The following is a 20,202-nucleotide window of genomic DNA, read 5'->3' on the forward strand; positions in this document are numbered from 1 at the left end:
ATAGACATTAGATAGACAGCTAGATAGACATTAGATAGACAGCAAGATAGACAGCTAGATAGACATTAGATAGACAGCAAGATAGACAGCTATCCACTTGAATGTTGGTGTATGTCTACAACACATTGCACATTTAGATGAGATTGTATCTGGAACAATGACAACACATTACACATTTAAATGAGATTGTATCTGGAACAATGACAACACATTACACATTTAAATGAGATTGTATCTGGAACAATGACAACACATTACACATTTAGATGAGATTGTATCTGGAACAATGACAACACATTACAGCTCACTACACGTCTTTACGTCACTCGTGTCCAGCGTGTGTGTGTGTGTACCTTCAACTACCTAGCTTCAACTTTCTCTATTTATCATTTAAAATACCACTCAACTTTCAATCCCCTAACTATCATCTCAGTTACAACACAACTTTCACTCTACTATTTATCATTTAAAATACCACACAACTTTCAATCCCCTAACTATCATCTCAGCTACAACACAACTTTCACTCCCCCATTTATCATTTCAACTACCACACAACTTTCACTCCCCCATTTATCATTTCAACTACCACACAACTTTCACTCCCCCATTTATCATTTCAACTACCACACAACTTTCACTCCCCCATTTATCATTTCAACTACCACACAACTTTCACTCCCCCATTTATCATTTCAACTACCACACAACTTTCACTCCCCCATTTATCATCTCAGCTACCACTCAACTTTCACTCCCCCATTTATCACCTCAGCTACCACTCAACTTTCACTCCCCCATTTATCACCTCAGCTACCACACAACTTTCACTCCCCCATTTATCATTTCAACTACCACACAACTTTCACTCCCCCATTTATCATCTCAGCTACCACTCAACTTTCACTCCCCCATTTATCACCTCAGCTACCACTCAACTTTCACTCCCCCATTTATCACCTCAGCTACCACACAACTTTCACTCCCCCATTTATCATTTCAACTACCACACAACTTTCACTCCCCCATTTATCATCTCAGCTACCACTCAACTTTCACTCCCCCATTTATCATCTCAGCTACCACTCAACTTTCACTCCCCCATTTATCATTTCAACTACCACACAACTTTCACTCCCCCATTTATCATCTCAGCTACCACACAACTTTCACTCCCCCATTTATCATCTCGGCTACCACACAACTTTCACTCCCCCATTTATCATCTCAGCTACCACACAACTTTCACTCCCCCATTTATCATCTCGGCTACCACACAACTTTCACTCCCCCATTTATCATCTCAGCTACCACACAACTTTCACTCCCCCATTTATCATCTCGGCTACCACACAACTTTCACTCCCCCATTTATCATCTCAGCTACCACACAACTTTCACTCCCCCATTTATCATCTCGGCTACCACACAACTTTCACTCCCCCATTTATCATCTCAGCTACCACACAACTTTCACTCCCCCATTTATCATCTCAGCTACCACACAACTTTCACTCCCCCATTTATCATCTCAGCTACCACACAACTTTCACTCCCCCATTTATCATCTCAGCTACCACACAACTTTCATGAGTGAAAGTTGTGTATCACTACGACAGACTTCCTTGTGGTTCTCAAGTTTCAAGTGTTCCTTCAGATTCCGATGAACTTTTCCTTTGTGTCGTTCCAATGTATTTCTAGAACATTTCAATCCCCATTCAAATATAACACACTATTTAAAAAAAAAAAATGAAGAAATACATAACAAAAACAAATCTGTGCACCAAGTGATATCAAGGTCTTACGCAAGAGATATTGACAATTCGCTAATGGGTTTGTACAATACCGGCATTGTAATCTTATCTTAGTTGTTTTAGTCTTCGTAAAATAAGGGAGAGAGAGTGAGAGAGAGAAGACTGAGTACTAAAGGCTAAAGTTTTGTTGTGATTTATGTATTTATAGATGAGCGCACGATTTTCTGACAAAATGATTTGAGCCGTGCTGGGAAGAAAGAAACTGCCTACATTTACATCTAGTAACTAGCTGTGTAGCTGACATGACAGATAGACAAAGATATTTATGCAGATAGTCCCAGACCGGTTGTCTTTTCCAGAAAACTGTATATTTTAAGAAAGGGCGTATGTCCTGATGGCTAGCCTGGTGGCGGATGAAAGTTGATACTTAAATTTAGTCATCATCACGTGATACGGACTGCTAAAAGAATTCAAAAGTGTCTGCTCCAATGATAATAGAGCACGTATTATTGAAAAGGAGATAGTTCCGATTACTCCATTTGACAGCGTTATTACAGACTAGGGCAGATGTGCCAGGGCAGATATCTGTAAGCAATTAATCATCTGATAGCGATGTGGTAACAAGGCAGACTAGCGCTAGACCCCGCACTAGATGGAGAGAGACGGTGACCAAGAAAAATGACAATGACAAAAAATGGGCCTCAGCTCTGGAAGAAAAGCGTGCCATACGAAAAATGCCCGGCGCCTCTACCATCAAAGCGAAAGCCATCTTAACCTGCGACATATGTGGACGGGAGTGTCTCTCCAAAATAGGGCTCCACAGTCACATAAAAAAGTGTTCGAGATGAACCCTAGTGGTTCAAGTCTAAGAAAGCAGGAACTGAATGGTAGTTGAGTAGTAAAAGAGCTTCCGGTCAGCTAGAACGATAACAGGTTCATCTCACTGAACGGTTTGTCCATGTTGCAGAACAGTGGTCCTCAGTCTGTATAATTAATTTTAAAAAATAAACGCTTTTGTTATAAAAATTAATTGATTAATTGTACTTAATGCAGTGTTTCCCAAACACTGAACACTTCGCACATTCTGAGTGTTTAGCAAAAAACTTTGCTTATTTTTTTAGAGAGATGTAAGTCACGCGGCGGCCTACTGGCTAATTATTTCAGTAGTTCGTGGAACATCTATTATTAAGGCCTCGGGGAACACTAGGGTTCCGCGGAACAAAGTTTGGGAGCTAAGCTTTGATTTTTTTTAAATATATTCAGAGGCTGAACTGGGGAAGGGTAGAGTGGGACGATGTGGTAATCAATTGATGTCTTTCACACCCTCTCACACTCTTTCACACTCTCTCACACCCTCTCACACTCTTTCACACTCTTTCACACTTTCTCACACTCTTTCACATCCCGAACAAACTCCCCCGTCTAGTTATTGGATATCTTCACGATAACTTCACAATGTCAATGAACTAAATTGAGCTTCAACTGTCGCCAACTAATTCTAAAAGAACCAAGCCGTAGTCCTAACAATGTTTCAATTAGCAACAGTTTATGATCTTCGTATCAACTCTCCTTTATTAGTTTGTACCAAAAAGGCTAAGAACTCTTATATATTGAAATCATTTTGTGCCATAAACGGAAGAACTTAGAAAATGTATGCTAAAAAAAAAACCTAGCTTTGAACACGCCCTATAATCTCTACACCGGATACACCAAACAGCTAACTTTGATAGTTGTTCCGCCATAAATGAAAATCTGCAATAAAAGTATACATTAATTTCAAAAGAAAGTTATATGTTGTAATATGTACTCTGATAATAGTGTTTTTATCTTTAGATATATAAGATTTTATCCTCCAGGATAATTTAGCAAATACAATACTGTTATGACTCTACATTGCGCACTGTCATTTGGCGCGATATTGTGCACCATGGGACACGATAGAGAAACGGAGAGATAAATCAACTAGGACGCTTGAGATGTGATTAGTTTGGCGCTAGATCTAGTTTCTTAGTGATGATTAAACGTTCTATAATCCTTTCGTTGAGGTTCTTTGGCTAAGTTACAGCAATACTTTGAGCCATTTGTTTCAAAGATTTTAGTTTCAATCATTTTGAAAACTAAAGTTGGCAACGTTCCTCCTCTGAGGTTTACTTATTGGTCGCAGCCAAGAAAAAGAAATCGTTTCCCCAGAAGTATCACACCAAATCAATTATTTGGAAGCTAAAAAAACAACTAAACAGCATCACCCAAACCAAAGGGGGGCGGGGAGAGAGGAGTGCAAAGAGTTAAAGACACAGTGTCTGCAATGCAAGAGAAGTAAGACACAGTGTCTGCAATGCAAGAGAAGTAAGACACAGTGAGTGTCTCTTGTTTTGGTACGCCCAGACATGAAAACGACTAAATCCGTCCCGTTAGATTGTTTCTTTGCACTTGTATTGGACCTGTGATCCTGACTGGATATATATCAAGGTACCCCTCCCCCCATCCCAACCAAACCAAATATTATATTACATTGGCGTGAGTGGTACGCCTACTGTGTGTATCTAGGTGTGAGTCTGTGTGTTTTGATTTGAACGTGTGTGCGTGTGTGTGTGATAGTTTAGGCGTGAGTATGTACGTGTGAACTGCTGCTCAAGCGAGAGGACCTCATTTCTCTAATCTAACTCGGGCCGTGACGTCACCATCGATCCATTCCCTTACTTAGACTGGTTGAGGGGCAAGGGGGAAGTACTTCAATCACAGAAACTTCTAGAGATAAATTTCGTCAAAGATAGTTTACGTTGAACAGACGCGCGTTAGCAGTTTCTCTATTGGCTAAATATAGACCACGTGGTATCTAACTTTCGAGCTGAACAGAATTATTGACATTCTAAAAATAATTATGCACCTCACGAAAGTCTCTTGATGATTAAAGTCATCAGTACAAGACTGCTCTGTGTATTGCGTCGTTAATCGAATATATTCTTATAAATGAAGTAGGGTCAGCTTTTTTGTAACTAGACACTGGTTCAAAGACATACGTTCAAAACTAACCTACCAGATGCATTAGCAGGATTCCAGGATTACTGAATGAAGTGATGGATTTACCTACAGGCAGCATAAGCTATAGGTTAGGTACCTCCACTTGCTAGGTGGCACCAAAACAAAAATCTTTTCAAGGATTTTTGCTACAATTTTGAAGAAAAAGCAGCAAAACATTGGGGTCCCTATATCACGAATAGCTTAGGGCCATTTCAAGCCAAAATCAGGTCTTGGCTAAATGAGCTTCAAAGGCTCCTTCCATCCTGTTTACTGTAGAAGGTAGTCTAAAGAGTGTAGACTGTAGACTTTAGACTGTAGACTATAGAATGAAGTCTGTAGATCTATTTTATGCATTCATGTCTTAACCACAAAAATACTGCATATTTTTTATTACCTATTTGTAACCCTTTTTTTAAAAAATAGAACCACAGCAATAATCGACAGCACCGTATATATGATTCTAATTATTATTTTCAATCAATCATATGTGCTTGATCAAAACATCAATGCCTAAATCTTATTTCAGCCATCTGTATCTCGCTGTAGGCATGTGGCCTGCCAGTAGAATGCTTAAGCATGCCGCATATATGAAATGTCCTGCTAGATTGGCTGAATGAGAAATGTAATTTTCAAGTAGTTTCTATTTTTCAAATTCTTGCTAAGACTTGATTTCTAAAGCTTCACTCCAGACAAAATTGACAGCGTAACTTCCTAAACCGGAAACAGTATCTTCAATTTCACATACATTTTTTTTCCCTTTTAGACTTCAATGATAATCAATGAATAAATACAAGAAGGAAGTTTGTTTAAGTGTGTTTCAGCTGGGAGCTAGTTTCAAACAAGTCTATGATACATTCATTCTTGCAGTATGTTCTGGTTGGGGCGGAATTGTTATCACATTTCTGAGTGGTTCTCGGGAGGGAATGAGCAAGGAATTGTTATCACATTTCTGAGTGGTTCTCGTGAGGGAATGAGCAAAGTAAGAGCTCATTAGTCACATAAGACTCTCAGAAACAGTACTTGGAGCAAGCGAAGTATGAAACTACTTTTTGAAAAAAAAAAAATCTAATACAGGTGGAAGAACTCCACATTTAAAGCCACATATATCAAAATCTTAGGATTTATTTCCATATTTCACTGTCAAACAAAATAATTAATTACCACTAACAAATTGGTTAATTTTTCCTATTGATTCATGTTTTGTTATGTACAATGAAGAATTGTGTAAAGTTGATATAAGATTTGCAAAAATTGGAATCGAGGCTAATCAAGATGGTGCTGTCAAAGAAAGAAACAACTAAAACTGAGACCAAGCGACTAGAGGAAGAATATTTGTACCAGTTAAGACACGACCACTCACATTAACAAAGTATATCAAGTCAAGTAGTATAGGTTCCAAAATTGACCACCAAGAAAGGAAATGAAGGTGATTTATAAAGAGGTGGACGAAGCAGAGCCGGTAATAGTTATTGCGGGGCCCTATGCGAAACGGATTGCGCGGGGCTCACTGTGGGTAAGGATAAGGATAATAAGTGAAAATTAAGATTTTTTAAATTAGAAAATAAATTCGTCTTTGCATTTTATTGATTCTTTACTAAGTACAAAATAAAGATCAAATTAACTTTACGTGTCTTGCGTGTAGCGAAGTCATACAGTAAATCATCAAAATTCTGTTTCCTACATAGATCGCGCTCAAAAGCAAGTGTTGCCTAATTGTTCAATTTATCTTCGTGAATTAATGACCTCAAGTAATTGAATGACACCCCAATATGACAATTTTATCTATTTTTTCGGAGATTTTTATGATTTCAGGAGTTCCATGAATGCGTGGAAAATCAGGAGGCCGCGGAAACCCTGTAATATATGTTATAATGGATTAATTTAATAGTAGGCCTATACACCTAGAATTAGCGCGGGGCCTATGAAAGTGCTGGGAACACTGCGGCCGCGTAGGCTGCAGTGGCCTAAGACCGGCCCTGGGGTGAAGACACTAAATAGATGCCCAATAAAAACATTAGCCACATCGATTAGAAGTCATAGATAGGCGAAAATGGATTTGAGAAATCGTAGGAAATCACGAAACACTTGTGTTAGTGGAGTCCAGCCATAGAGAAGTCAGAATACACGCGAGGTCGTTTGCAGACTCAGTATCCTAGATTCTAGATAAATCGTTTATTTGAAACCACGTGATCTGCACCTTATAATAGCACGCACCACGAGAATAACTTGGATACTTAGCACGTAGGAATAGAGCTTCTTATTACTGTTGACGTGACCACGTGACCAAGACAGTGCGGGCAAGACTCTCTGCAGAGCCGCCAACACACAGAACAGAAGAATCGGATAAACTTAGAATATGTATAGAGAAGCGTCAAAGGTGTATCCAACCAATATCAGTGGGATAACTTTGATTGATTGACACCAGATTTTATCAAACTCTTGGTGTAATTGCAGACACCATTATAAAAAATGCAAACCAGATACAAGACCTTTTATTTCATCGATATTGCAAAACTTTTGAATCGGGTTTTTCTTTTTTTCAAACATTTAACCACCTGATCATAGTGAACTAAAGAATTTATCGTAACGACTCTCCATATCCAGGCTCTCTGCAAACACTGCACCGCACAGCACAACCAACTCAAAGGACTTGGCAACTCAGGGCTTCAAATAACATAATTCTTTAATGTCTTATAAATCACGGTCAACACTGTACATTTGGCAACACCTAAGACAGACTGTACAAATGCTTCACCGTAGATAACCTTACTGATGTATCATCTCTGTACTCCGGTATCAAAGTCTACTGGCCTCTCCGCCGCGCCCTGGACTCATACTAGATTCAACTGACTTCCAATGGGGTGGTGATTTCCCCTAGGACCCCCCCCCCCAACCCCTTTCTGGATCCGCCAGCAGTGGGAGGAGATAATACGAGAATTCGCATCCAGCTTGATGGCCAAATACTGGTTCGAAGGCTCGGAAACAAGACACGATGCTGCATTGAAAATTCAAAATGGTGTCGATACATTATGAGCACAAGAAAAATCGAATCGGACAGCGGGTGACAAAGTCTCTCAACACTCTGCACAGCTTCAGCCTGACCGAGAAACTTTGAGACCCACACGTTTCCAGTGTGTGTACGTGAATGATAAGTACAATATAATTTAACAGTAATATGTCTTCATGTACCTAAAATTTCTTTGAAAGAACAATGCATTATGGGTTTTTACAAAGCTGATATCAATGTACTCTGTCTGACTGGTAAAAAGTGTCTACACGTTATTTTTCCCGCACCCAGTCTAGGATCAAACTGAAACTTCGCATATTTTTTCATTGACATGGACAAGACAAAAATCAATTTTTTTTAAGTAACCAATTAGATAATTAATTACTGGTAATTCATTATTTTATTAATAGCAACAATGGAAACTAGCAGAATGGCTAAATTTGCTGGGTTATGTCCGCTCAAATAACTGTTAGCGCTATTTCTCCCTCACGCATTCTCCGATCAAGTTAATACTTTACACAATTATTTATTGTATCTAACAAAACACGAATCAATGAACAAAAATGCTCAATTAGACAAATAATAATTGATAATTAGTTATTTTGTTTGATATCGAATAATGGAAATAGCTTGTACATTATTGGTAGATAATTTTAAGGACGGAGTTCTTCCCTTACATTTGCTTTGTATTATTTTCTTTGAAAAGGGATTTTGTATATATCGATTGTTAGATATCGGTTGGCGTGAGAGAGAGAGAGAGCCTATGAAAACATTCAGTTTCATATCACATTAATAAAAGACAAACAATTTTTTTCTGTATACATGTATTTACATTAAAAAGTGACGTCCAAAATCGAAGTTAAGATGACGTCAAAGTATTACGTAATTTCCTCAAGTGCGAAATAAAAAAAATCCTAACAATTAATGTTGTTGAAGTGTCATGATTATTTCCCCTGCGGGTATGTTTAAACCATCTTATTACATGTATATTATTTGTAAGACCCATTTTTATATGACATTGAACTGCGTGTAATTCGAACCAGTCTACACTGCTTTACTTTTATTTTGCTTATAGAATTACAAACTCCTAATGAGTTTAGATAATTCGAACATGCTTACAAACTTATTGATCAACAATTAGTCGATAAAAAAAATATTGAAAATAAACAACGCAGTTTAATAAAAATAAGCCAACAATAGAATAAAAAATTTTTGTTCAACCTAAAAGGAACACCGCCCCAGCTTGCATGAAGGACATGCTCTAACAATTTCCCTTGAAATTTGGCAATTTTTGTCTATTTTTATAATGGATCAAAAGTACAAACTTTGATTTCACCGGTAGAGTTTTTTTTTTTCTTTTCAGAAATCGTAAATCATCTTAAAATTACATTTGGGTAATACGTTGTTGTTTTGGGTTATTGATGAAAATTTTTTTTTTACATATTACGTCACGTGACTTCAGTGGGAATTGCTACACTCGACAAAAAGAACTGGATTGTGAAATACACATTTGATAGGCTCCTTGCAGTAATAGGACATTAAGACATGACAAGAAATACATAGAATGAGAAGTGACAGGCTATCGTCAGCTTCGTAGAGGAGGGAATTGATTTTAAAATACTCTTTATTTTTATACTATGCGACTTGTACGGGAGGTATCGGTATATTCCCACGTGCCGTGGTAGTAAATAACCTTAAACACTGCTGGTTAAATGTACGTTTTGAAAAGTTCTATATTATGTTTATACAAAATGCACTCGCCCTCACTTAAAAATAGAAAATATAAAATGTAAAAGAAAAATGAACATATAATGTCATTTGCTAATAGCTCGTATAACAGAATACACATTGTGAGTGTGTATAAATATATATATATATATATATATATATATATATATATATATATAGGTAAACAATATTTTAGAAAATAAAACCGTTGGCATAAATGTAGTTAAAATTTACAGACAGATTGCTCCCTTTCATAATGTAGCCTCCCCTACTTTTTAATATTGAAAGTAAACAGTTTTTAAAATGGTGCATGTTATAGAGAAAAAAAAACGGCTTGCATTTATAATTTAAAAAGAAACACAGTTCGCTTCCAGAAGATAAAACAGCCGAGGCAAACTACAAAATATCATGAATTTGGATTTTCAATAAATATAAACGTGACGGACAGGCGGCTTTTCCCCTTTCGGGGGCCGCTAAAAAGATACACACGGTGCACAACGATATTGTTATTTTTATCGATTTTAAAAGTTAAAAGTCTCGTCCTTGTCAAATTATCGAATCTTTATATTCTGGCCAGGTTTTTAGACGCTTCCGGACCAGAAAGACTTCTTCGGGGCTTGATCGAACTTAAGGTTACTGGTTTCTATTTAGTGTTGTTTTTTTTTCATTTTTGTAAGTCTCTTTGGATTTTAATCTATAATTAGATATTTCGGGAACTGCCTGTATCTGCACAATTTTATTTCATTTTGTATATTTGATTTTAAACCTTATGTCGCTGGCCTAAAATGTTCAGAAACTTCTAGAAGGATGCGTAAAGCACTGAAATTTTAAATATTAATTATGAATTTTTTTCTTGGAAACATTTAATTATTTATCTTCTTATTGCTTACAGACGTTTCTTCGAAAGAGAATATTATTACGTCCTATGCATCACTGGCGGATCCGGGGGGGGGGGCTGTAGGGGCGATCGAATTTTAGTAGAGAAATCACACAATTTATATACGAATTATTTCCTTATGTTAATAATATAAAGTTATTGTCTATTTAAACCTATTTTTTGGACTATGTCGCCCCCCCCCCCCTTCGCCAATCTGTTGGCTGATTTGGTGGGTGTGTGGGGGAACGATGGCTAGAACTTTCAACCCTCAGTAGTAGCACAGGTGTACCTTAAGGTATGTTTATCTGCTATAGCCGAGGGATATGCTTTTGGTTTTAATAAAGACTATCTATTGCCTCCTACCATTAAACTAAACGCAAACTACCAAACAGTTTGATGGTAGACTTAGAAGTAAATGAAGTAGATCTAAATCACAATTTGTTTGATGCGCAAGTCTTACTGGATATTTTCCATTAATGGCGGAACTCAAAGTGTCGCTAAGCTAGGTATTTTTTTGAAAGGTTTTTGATTATTTCTGTGCACTTTTTAGCACTGCAGAATCCAATTGTCTAAGCTCTTACGTACGTAGTAGAAAATACATTCAACGTGAACCAAGCGTTAGACGTTCACTCTATGACTTATAACTAGCGGTAAATAGAGGAGATTGGCTACAAAGATCAACCCGTTAAGATTTTATTACAATTAGAGCTCAGTATTTAGTTGGCTACAGTTAGCGTCCAAGACATTGTAAAGTTCATCGTGAAAATCTCTAATAGATTTGCTTTCCCAATTCATAGGTCAAGGTCTACTTTGTTGATTTTTTGTGTTTAATGGTGGATGAAGGTTACAATATACAAGGTGGACAAAATTTTGGTCGGAGTGCAGTTGAAGCCAAACAAATTGACTTTATACGAAACTAAATAAATAAAGTACTGCATTCACCAAAGTTTTATTCTCTGTAAGAAAAATGTGCGCCAAAAAGCTGTTTTTTTTTTAATATCGTTGAATGAAGTTTTATTAATTAAATCATTGTCTTCTAACTTTTTAGTCTCGTTCTGGCGATAGTTTGTTTTATCATTAAGCCTACTCCAGATTGCCTATTTTTCCTCGGGGCCTCTACCGGACAAGTAGAGAGTGTAACCAGCTCCACACTCTGTGAGTGATCATTGACGTACCTCACTAAGGTCATCAATGTCCACTCCCAGCCGGGACAGTCCCATTGTCACTAGTGCAGATCTCCTCAGTGGGCAGTAGTTCACGTCATTGTCCTGTATTGTGCGCACAGTCCACCATGCAATCTTGAGAGGTAGCCACTTTTTTACTCGGGGTTGATTCGACATTACATTTTGTGAAACACTTATCCTGCATGGAAGACGACCGCATGCATATCTTCTTTGGCGAGCTTAAAGGAGGACGGCGTAACAATGGTGACCTTCCCCCATAAGCGCTCTAAAGATCAACTCAGGCGCCATTTCGCCCTCACTGGCGGAGAGAAAAGTAGCTGGCAGCAGCTGGCCTCCGAAAGAAACAGTTGGACAGGTATCACAAAGGCTGCGTGATACACATTTGAGACCCAAAAGAAAGCCCTTATTGAAGACAGACATAAAAAAATAAACCTAAATAGACCGAAGGCGGACAACGGCTTTGTCAGCACGAGATGCTGGAAAATATGTTGGTCGCATCTGGGTTTGCGTAGTCATGTGAAACACTGCACTCATCCTTAATCTTCGGAATCAAAGGCATTGCAATTAGTCTCGTTCTAAAAAAAAATGCCTTATCAAAGCTTTGTAGACGAATAAGAGTCGTTTTGAAAACGAGACGACTCTAGCGCTAATAAAACACATACTTGGCCGTGTTTACAGAAGAAAAACCCTTTAGAAACAATGTGATATACTTGCAGAAGTCATTGAACGCGGGCATTGATTTTTGTGTCGGTGGGCAGACGAGAAGACCGCCATGTTTCAGCCTGGCGTAAGACAGTTTATCGAATCAACAACTTTTGGGGGGCTTTCTTTATGTCTTAAAAGCATTTTTTTTTGTGGCTTTAGTCTTGAATGAAAAGTATCTTATTAAGTCTATATTTATAACCTTCTTAGCGTATTTGTGTACAGTGTAGAAGACAGGATTGAACAATTTCAGAGGATCTCTGTTAAAAGGGAGACGAATAATGGAGAAAGAGATAGACAGAGAGACAAAGCAAGTAAGATAAAGAAAGAAATATGAAGAAAGAGAGAAAGAGGAAAAAGAAAGGAAGAAAATTAAACAGTAAAAAGAGGGCGAAAGAGAAAAAAAAGAGTATATAAAAGTATATAAAAGAGTATATAATAATCAACAGGACACTGTTAGCTACTGCACCATGGATATGTGTGTGGGTATCAGCGTAAAATTTGCCTCGCTGACTAAATAAATTCTTTACTGTATTTATTATAAGACCTCACACAATTCAGTCTTTTGAATTTGTTTAAATCTACAAAATGGTAATCACAAGTAATAATTATATGGAAAACACACTCAGCATTTAGCCGTGTTACTGTAAGAGTAATGTGTTACTGTAAGAGTAATGTGTTACTGTAAGAGTAATGTGTTACTGTAAGAGTAATGTGTGCTACTGTAAGAGTAATGTGTTACTGTAAGAGTAATCTGTGTTACTGTAAGATTATGATGTGTTACTGTAAGATAATGATGTGTTACTTTAAAAATGAGATGTGTTGTTGTAACTCGCTCTGTTCTTACCAGCTCAGACTGACTGTCAAGGAATGAGTACACATGTTTAAATCACTCAGAGCGTTCCTTTACAAACGTGAGTCCAACGTCATTTCTATTTCGTATAAACATTTTGAATTAACTTTTCTGTATGAATCACTGAATCAATCTTTAGTTTATTTTCAGAATCAATGTTTTTAATTGTTTTGCTTTCTATCTCTCTCTCTCTTTCTCTCTCTCTCTCTCTTTCTTTCTCTCCTCAAACTCCTCTCTCCTTTTCTCTCTCTTATTCGTGGGTGTAGGAGAGAAATGTGGTAAGGGTTTCTGTGATTTCCATTTATTTCCCTTCTCTCTCTTTCTCTCTCTCTCTCTCTCTCTCTCTCTCATGTACAGTAAGTCTTAATTCATCACAGCATCACGCCCGCTGTTATTGATTCGTGTTGCCAACTCTAATTTAACTTTTGTCAAGTCACGAGTCTGTCTCTAGGCATAAACTAACTTTTTTTTATGTGTTCTAGCGATCTGACCATAGGTCAACCGATCCACCCTCTCCCCGCCTTATAAACCAGCAGACTGTATTTTGTAAACAAAACAAGGAAATGAGAATGGAAGATACATTCCTCTCAGAAGAGAAGATGCTAGATTGTTTGCAAAACGTTTGCATGCACGTACAAGAAATGTTTTTAAAGAACAAATACAAGATACTCCCAGACACACAGCTGACCTATAGAACAAATACAAGATACTCCCAGACACACAGCTGACCTAAAGAACAAATATAAGATACTCCCAGACACACAGCTGACCTATAGAACAAATACAAGATACTCCCAGACACACAGCTGACCTAAAGAACAAATACAAGATACTCCCAGACACACAGCTGACCTAAAGAACAAATACAAGATACTCCCAGACACACAGCTGACCTATAGAACAAATACAAGATACTCCCAGACACACAGCTGACCTAAAGAAGAAATATAAGATACTCCCAGACACACAGCTGACCTATAGAACAAATACAAGATACTCCCAGACACACAGCTGACCTAAAGAACAAATATAAGATACTCCCAGACACACAGCTAGCCTAAAGAACAAATACAAGATACTCCCAGACACACAGCTGACCTATAGAACAAATACACGATACTCCCAGACACACAGCTGACCTATAAAACAAATACAAGATACTCCCAGACACACAGCTAGCCTAAAGAACAAATACAAGATACTCCCAGACACACAGCTGACCTAAAGAACAAATAGAAGATACTCGCAGAGACACAGCTGACCATTTTATCAACAACAAAAAAAGACGGCGGCGAAGACAAGGCATTCATTGATCCCCGACAGACAATTGCTTTGTCTGCATATGATGTGCAGGGCCGGATGAAGACTTGATAAGGCCCTTAGCTACTTGAGATATGGGCCCCCTTGTAATCAACATTAGGCACTTTTTAATTAATTTGTGTGATTCCCCCCCCCCCACAAGAAAGTGGGGTCACTAAGCATTAACTTATGTTACCAATAGATAAATCAAGCGCTGACGAAGATGCAATCGTTTCGGTCTAAAAAGGGTATCTCTGTGGTTCTCTGAGATTCACTGGCCATCGGTTTTACTCGGCCAACACAATGGCCAGGTACTTTTAAACTTTCATGAGACCTGGATTCTCCTGATGTTCCAGTTTCTTTTAAAACTATCTGATAGAATCTCAATACAACACATTTAAAATATTTCGGATGCTCCTTGTAAGATTTTGAAGATAATTAAAACATCCTATGATCCTAACCCAAACCTCCAGCAGGACGGTGAAGACAGCGGGTTTGAACCAGGGATCATCGAAACCATTAACGACAGTCTATAGCGAATACCACACGACCACAGCAATCATTAGGTAACACAGGTCACTTCGCTCTTGAGTAAAAATTATACTTGGGGGCATGGCCGGTCTTAGGCCACTGCCACCTATGCGGCCGCAGTGGGCCCCGCACCTTTCATAGGCCCCGCACTAATTCTAAGTGTATATTATAAAATTAAACCATTATAACTTATAATACAAGTTTTCCGCGGTCTCCGATTTCCCAAGGGCTCATGGAAATCTGAAAAATTGACAAAATTGTTATATTGGGGTTCATTCAATTAATTGAGGTCAACAATTCACGAAGATAGATCGAACTTGCTACTGCTTTTGAGCGTGATCTATGTAGAATTTTGAATAGGCCATGATTAGGCCTAGCTACTGTGTGACTTATAAAGTCAATTTGATCGTGATATTGTACCTCGTAAAGAATGAATAAGATTCAAAGAAAATTATGTACATATATATGTATGTATGTATGTATGTATGTATGTATATATATATATATATATATATGTATATGTGTGTGTGTGTGCGCGCAAAATAATAATAATACTAATAATTAATGACCCCAAAATGGATGTGTTACCTTTCTTTTTGTTCAACCTGAATTATGGCTAAATTGTCTTCCCAATTTGTCAAAGGGAAGCTACAATTGCCACTTCAAAAGATTACGAGGCTGCTAATGAAACCACCTCTCTAGATTATCTCCTCTTGCTCGTGTCTCACACAGAATCACCCGCTTCCGTCCTCGTGTGACTAAAAATAGATTGTTCATTCAAAGTTTGGCTTTGACCAATGATGAGCTTTCTCCCAATGTTCCACCCCCCCCCCCAACTACCACACACACACACACACACTTCCCAAGACTAGGAAGGAAAAAGAAAGCTCCCTTCTATTGTTCCGTGTCTGTATGTCACTAGAAGCCATGCCCTCAAGGCAAGTCTGCTCCACCCCAGTCAATACTAGTCACGTGCCTTCTTTTAATCACCTTGACCTTGGATTGTCTAAAACTATTAGGTTGTTTTTTTTTTACTCTAGTGTGGTCCAGCGAATGATTTCTTCATAAGACGGTGCGCAAAATGTCTATGTGTCTTCTTAACGCTCTAGTGCAGTGATGCTCAATCTAATTCGACCTGCGGGCCATATTAACTTTCGACACGCGTGTCGCGGGCCACATCAACAAATAGGTAAAAAAAAAAAAATGAAACCGTGACTCTTCCGGAACGATTTAAAACTATTGGATCTAGGACTTACATTAATTTAATGGAATATTTAAAGTATATCACTTTTTGCATATCTAAAAATGATATCATTTCTCTACTTAAAATGTGAGCAACATTTTAGTTAACGTTATCACCAACTTATTTTCTTGTCTCTTTTTGGTAAATGTTCCCATCGACCCTCCAATCTCTTGGCGTAGTTTAACCAATCTTTAATACGCGGATCAAACCAAGAAGGCCATCATATTTGTTTTATATGGCCGCTGTATATGTTGTTGTTTCTGAGACAGTCAGACTTTTTATACAAAACAATTATGTTGACTTATGTTCCACAAAAAGATCCGTTCACTTTTTCTGGTAGACTCTACATTCAGAGTTCCATTTCATAAACTCATAAACGAAGATAAAGATACATTTTCAACTTTTTTTCTACTTTTTGTGCCGACGTTTCGGCGGGCCGGATGGAGCCACGTCGCGGGCCGGTTCTGGCCCGCGGGCCGTACTTTGGGCATCACTGCTCTAGTGAATGTATGCGGGAATTTCCACTGAAGTGTGTATAGTCTATGGTTTTAAGATATAGATCTCCAGACCAAATTTAATTTTAAAACCAGAATTTTTATTGTGTTGCCAATTAGGAAGTATCTTTTTTTTTCCTCACTGATGTACATAAACTGTCAATTTTTTAGGAAAATCGTTAGAGCCATTTTCTACATGCTTAGCCTCCCAGTGTCCTATTTCAGTTTTCACGAAGAGTTTGCAAGCTAATAGGAGGAATTCTAAAAAATATCGAGATTAATTTGAATAATCCGGGAATGTCGTCAACTCCAGGGAAAAGCTGCTATCGGTTGATGTCCATCTGTCTGCCATACTTCGATCTCAATCGCTATTGAACGATTCGATTACTTCTTTGTTGTTTCTGTTCCTTAACTGGAAACAATGAGTCCTCGTAATCACAACAAATCTCCAATAAGGTTCAATAAGTCTTTAATCTTAGCCTTTGGCCATTGTCAGCATCGTGCTTCAAATAAATCTATTGACTACTTTGGAACAGAAAGAGAACTTTAAAAAAAATATTGAATGTGCTAATTATTTTAATTAACTAGCTACTAACAACTGACAAGGCATTGTCTAATTATTCTATAAGAAAACTTATGTCAATGCATTAAATCCGGCCCTCACTATTGCGGGGCCCTATGCGAACCGAATAGACCGGCCCAGTCGGGGTTGGAATAAGGATAATAAGTGAAAAATAAGATTTTGTATTGAAAATAAATGTGTCTTTGCATTGCATTTTTATTAAATGAAAGCTGACAATGCCGTTTTTTATCATTCGTAGGATTGGCGTTTTCCATATTTATTGACTCCCCGAAATGACAATTTTTGTCTATTTTTTCTTTTTGGAGATTTTTATGACTTTTCAGGAGATTTTCAATAATTTAAGGAGATTTCCAGGAATTTTTTCGATTTTGCTATTTCAGAACATTTCCAGGAGCTCCAGGAGGCCGGGGAAACCATGTTATATACTACAATGGTTTTATTTAATAATTGACACCTAGAATTAGCGCGGGCCTATGAAAGTGCTGGACCCATTGGGGCTGCATATATTTCAGTGGCCTAAGGCCGGCCTTGCATTAAATACATACAAAAATCGAGAAATAAAGTAAAGCCATTCGCAGTGGTAATTACAAAACATGAATTATATATAAAAAAAACATTTACAAAACATTAAATTCCAAGGGTTTCATGATATCTAGAATTATCGTCTGCTAAGAAATATCGTCTGCTAAAAGATATCGTCTGCTAACAGATGTCGTCTGCTAAGACTATCATCTGCTAAGAACGATCGTCTGCTAAGAAATATTGACTTCTAACAAAAAGTGCTAAGAGACGTCTGCTGCTTACATTTTTTCCCTAATATAATATATAAAGCAGAATGTAAGGAGTATGTATGTAGGTATGTATATTTGTATGTATGTCCCGAATAGAAATCAAAATCTTTTGACCAATCTTAATAAAATTTGGCATAAATGTTCCTTAGATCAAGGCAGAGACCGTAGTGTATGTTACATGTCTCTCCCACAACACGAAAGCCCTAAAAAAATATTTAAACCTGTCTATATTATCTCTATTGTAGAACTAAACTTTTAACAAACAAAGCAAGTAAATCCTTGTTCATAGTATTTTATATTAGCTATGTAAGGGGAAAATGGCACTAGATCAGTGATACACAAACTAAGGTAAGCGGGCCGCGGGTCATATCAGGCTAGTTTAAAAATAAAATCAACATTTATACAGTCTCAAAAAAAATATAATTTTTAAACAGAAATCGATGGGATAGGGTGGAGGCTCTGACAAGGTATAACTCCTTCAAGTGTTGTCATTCCCTGGCACCCTCGGGGAGCCAATGACATTAACCAGAGGTCCGAATTTTGTGGTTCCACAGGAGTTGATCCTTTTTAAGTTTGTCTAGTGCACAAAAGCCCCGACGTCTGTCCGTTTGGTCCAATTATCTAGTCAAGCTGTGACGTGCTTGCGTGTGCTTTCTTGTAAAACTCAATGAAAAACTAGGGTAGTTTATTTAACTTAAAATGCATTTCTATATGAATATGAGTCATGACACAATCATATATCGCATGGGATTGCCCTCCACCTTAACTACCCCCGCTCCTCTTTGAAAAACATATGAGCTTATGAGCCTATAACATTAATAATAAAGTTTTGTAAGAACGGTTAGCCCTTTATCGATAGCGTGAAGCCCTTAGACTCATCAGAGACACAAATAATTAAGTTCTTTTGGAGTTTCTGTATCGACGGCAAAAAGCAAATAGCCTCAAAGCAGTTGATTTACGCTTTGGATGCATTAAAAAGGAGGTTGTGCTAATTTCAAGTGACAAAGAAAACATAAAATACAGTCAAACTCTTTATTCAAATTCTACAGTCAAACTCTTCATTCAAAGTTTATTCAAACTATTCGTTCTAATTCTAGTGTAAACCTGCAAACTCTTACATCCAAACTCCGAATTCAAATTATAGAGTCAAATTCTGTAGTCAAACTCTATAGTCAAATTCTATAGTCCAAATCTACTACCAACATAAAGAATATTAGTCACTAAAATGGAAAACAAGAAAAACGGGGGCTACAGCCCAGAGTTTTCCATAGTAAAAGGGCCTCTAGAAAATAGAAAAAAAAATCTATATTTCGACGGGTCAGAAACTTTACGTTTGTTTTTAGACATCTTTTTGCATTTGTACCGACATTGCTTTCAATCTTAGAGTTGACAACACTGTCGTGGTTTAAAAGTGTTCGCTTATAATGTGCTCGTATTTCAGATAAAACAAATACATTGCTTAAAACCTTAAAAATTTAATTTAGAAGTTCTTTCTTTTATAATCTGGCATGCTTTTTAGATATTAGTATTTCTATTAATAAGTAGATTTTTATTAAAGCTTATGAAAAACAAATCTGCCCCGGGCCTCCCCATACCTAACTCCGGCCCTGTTTATACATCTCAGAGAGCGATTTTCTTTCTGTTATTGACTAATGAACGTTAGATTAAAAAAAAATAGAGCATTTCAAGAACGCGATAGTCTTTTCAAAACCGATGTTGGATCTAGATTTAGTCCTAGTTCTCTAGCCAAACTTAAATGTATTTATTTATTTTTTTACTTTAAAAAATTATAACGATCAAACTAGACTTTTCCCCGTGTGGCCAACGAGCTAGCAATTCTTTTCTCAGCGATATACATCAACTGTTACATTTCTAGGAAAAATCGTCAGAGCCGTTTTTTGAGATCCGTTTTTTTTTACTTAAGCAATTGTTGAAATGTCCATTTAGACATCAAAAACGTCAAACCAAATATATGGTTGAATGCTTATACAGGAACGTCTTATTTATAGTCTTTTACAAGAGATCGTATCGTCTGTAAAATATAATTAACAAGTTGCCTAATGAAGTCGCACTCAAGACGGTTCTACACTAGATCTACATCTGCCACTGCTTTAAAAAAAAAAAAAAAGACAATT

The 20,202-nt window shown here is 37.4% G+C and overlaps 1 protein-coding gene across 2 annotated transcripts in view; it reads left to right on the plus strand.

Annotated features, from left to right (window-relative positions):
• The window catches only part of LOC106055553 (putative thiamine transporter SLC35F3), a 70,197-nt gene that overhangs the window by 5,911 nt on the left and 44,084 nt on the right, over positions 1-20,202 (plus strand). The gene's annotated exons all lie outside the window — the stretch shown is intronic.

Source organism: Biomphalaria glabrata, chromosome 17 (assembly GCF_947242115.1).
Source record: "Biomphalaria glabrata chromosome 17, xgBioGlab47.1, whole genome shotgun sequence".
Lineage (NCBI taxonomy): Eukaryota > Metazoa > Mollusca > Gastropoda > Planorbidae > Biomphalaria > Biomphalaria glabrata.